This window comes from Limulus polyphemus, unplaced genomic scaffold (assembly GCF_000517525.1).
Source record: "Limulus polyphemus unplaced genomic scaffold, Limulus_polyphemus-2.1.2 Scaffold2024, whole genome shotgun sequence".
Classification (NCBI taxonomy): Eukaryota; Metazoa; Arthropoda; class Merostomata; order Xiphosura; family Limulidae; genus Limulus; species Limulus polyphemus.
Window position 1 is genome coordinate 48,843 of NW_013667634.1, and position 3,461 is coordinate 52,303.

Genomic DNA, 3,461 nt, shown 5'->3' on the forward strand with positions numbered 1-3,461 from the left:
GGGGATTCGAACCCGCGACCCTCAGATTGCGAGTCGAGTGCCTTAACCACCTGGCCATGCCGGGCCCTAACGGTCTGCACTATGAAGATAGTAAAAAATGAAAGTAGGCCAAAATATCAAATACCAGTAAATGTATACGTTTATTAAGTTGAATAATTTTCAGCATTACCAGTATCCCACTTATGGACAAAACTATTATATCCACAACATGATGCTTTCCGTATTAACGAGAAGAGATCCCTTTGAAGAGAAACAGCGGGTATAGTAAATATTCAGGTTGGCACTTTCCGTGTGCTATATCGACCAGGCTGGCCCTCTATGTGCGTTATATCGATCAGGTTGGATCGATATGTGTGGCTAAAACCTAGAATTTTCTCCAAAGTTTTAGAATATTTTCAGCACTACAAAGTGCGAGTTACCATAGAGAAGGTTTTCATAGATTTTTGAATCTATTGATAAGTTACACTAAGTTTGAAGTAGTAAGTTATTGTTTGATTGTATTTGTTTGTTTATAATTAAGCACAGAGCTACACAATGGGCTATCTGGGCTCTGCCCACCACAGGTATCAAAATCCGGTTTCTAGTGTTGTAAGTCCACAGACATACCGTTGTGCCACTGGGGGCGATTGCATTTGTTAGTCAACCGTTTAGTGCAGTTTTGGACTGGATAATCCAAAATAACTTGTCCAACAATAGAAACGGTTACAACAAAGGTGTCAGGAGTAGGGGTTATTTTGGTAAGAATAAAACAGAATCCACACCCACCCTCAAAATGACGAGTCATCGTGAAATAAAAGTAAAACTTTAATGAAAATAATGAATGAATGTAAAGAGGATAGAAGAAAGAGACAGAAAATTAGAAGGAAACGTACAAAACATTATAACAAAATAAATAAAAAGAAAAATTAAAGGAAGACCAAGAAGAAGAAAAAAGAAATTTAAGAGAAAAGATTTACAAGAATGAGATATAAGATTTACTGAAGAATTGTGACCCGTACACCAGATTGTTGGAAAACAATATAGAAAAATCTACATACTGTTATTGAAAAACCATAGCTAATGTACAAACTGAAGTTGAAAGACACTATAGGAAGTACACACGGAAAAATTTTGATAATAAGATTAAAGAAGTATAGGATGATTACAACAAAAAAATCAAAGACATGCAAAAGATAATAATAACAGAATAACAACCATAGGAAATGTACAGAAGGACACTGAAGAAATAACAAAAGACGGGCACCAATGCCAGGATAAAATACCTAAAAACTGAAATGGCCAGGGCAAGGTTCAAACCAGCTATATCTTTTTCTCTGAATCCACTCAAGAATTCCAACGTCAAACACCATTTAACATGCAATATGGAATAAGAGAACTGTATTTCAATCTGTGACTGCTTGACCTTTCTGAAGCACTCCAGCTACATCATTATTTCTTCAAGCTATAGAATTTAGTAGGTCAACCCACAAAATCACTAATTGAAAAACCAACAGATTATGATGGAAAGATACCAGGGGATGACTATCAAACACATTTTGAAATAATTTCTATACTGAATAGATGGAGTAGAGAAAAGAAACAACTATTTATCTTGCTCCATTATTAAAAGGATCGTATTCAACAAAGTTAAAATATATCAGGCATTAGTGGCTGCCTTATCAAACGGATTTGTCGTGTCACATCAGAAAGAAGTTTCTAAATCAAAGTTTAGGAGAGTAATGAGGAAGGACAAAAACTTGGCCAAATTTACTGAAGATCTAAAAACATTTGTCTTGTCATTTTATCCCAGATGCCCCACGTGAAATAATAAATTTATTAGCACGTGAACAGTTCATGTATATCATAGTGAAATGCTTTTCAACCAGTGGATTGAGGCCCACTGGTGGGCCTCAAAGCAATTTGAAGTGTGAGAAGAAAAGGAATAAGATTAGATCACAATATTTTAAAAACTGTTGCAAATCAGCAAAAGTATAATGCAAACTACATAATACCTCTTAAAATACTAACTATAAATTAATGTCACGCGCATGAACCTAGCATAGCAACTATGAAACAACATTGTCATACTTCTAGAATTTTCTGAGGTGGGCCGCATGAAATATCTTGAGGTTTAGGTGGACAATGTTACTAAAAAGGTTGAGAAACGCTGACATAGTGGATGAGGCTATGCGAATTTGTCTAAAGCAAAGTAAGTGCACATCTTTAAAAGAAGTTGTTCAATTGGTGATGAAACTTGAATCAATTAAAGTTGCAGATAAACAACTAAAAATACCATCTAGGAATCAAGGTATTATAAAATCAAATAGTGTAAAAACATTAGATATCCTTGATGGTGGTGTAGAAGAATGCAAAACATTATATAAACAACTGTTTATTCAGAATAGAAGAAATGACCATACGACAGAAAATGTTCCAATTGCAACTTAAAAGATACAATGACTAGAACCGTAGACAAGAGCCTGTAGGGAAAAAAACTGCTTACAAAGTATGACAGAAAAGGGAAACTGCTAAAATTATGGAAACCATGAACATTATATCCCAGACTATGATGGATAAAATAAGTCAATGATAATAAATCAAGGAAACCATATCCTGAGGAATACTCTATCTGTACCAATTGAAATGAGGACTGTATTATTTAAAGAAACTATTCCATGAGTCAGCAGATTTATTGATGAGAAGCTATGTAGCATGTTGCTTGACATTTATTCAACAGTTATCAGTATTTCACCTGATTTAGTAATGAAAACTCTGAAATGGTCTACAAAAATTAAACAAGAAGGTGGATCTGAACATCAAGTAGTCAAAAAGTTACAAGAAAAGGGAAGTTGAAAGGCACCTTCATTTTATAAAGCTTCTATGCACAACATGACGTGTGTGTAGTTGACAATGAGGAAGAATACATATTTAGAACGGACCTTATGCAAAAATATAGATGTGAGGTTAGATTTGCCTCAAAAAGTTTCACAATCTATGTCTAGGAAATCCTTGTATAATACACGACAATTACAGCACTAAAGATTGAACAGCAACAAGCATGAAAGGACGATGTAATAAAGACCACCAAGCTAAAGTGCGACACAGCAAAATCTAGAAAGACAGGTGATACAAACCAATGGTTATCCATCGTGAACCTCTTTGTATTCACGTTGGGAGAATTGGTTAGCTTCAAACAAAACATTACCTGAAGTAAGTCCACCTGATGATCATCAGAGAGTTCGCGAGGCAGCCAAACACCTTCTTTAAGGGGTTAGACTTAACAAGCGTCTTCAGAGCATCAATATCAATTCCAACATGTTGGCCTCTGCCATCACAGTTTTTAAGTCTAAAGTCACCTGAACGAAATTTACTGAACCATCGTTGACACTTACGAATAGTTCGAAACATTTCCATAAACTTCTTTGATATTCTTTATGGCTACAGAGGCGAGTTTTTTCCTTTTTGGATTAAGACATAAGTTT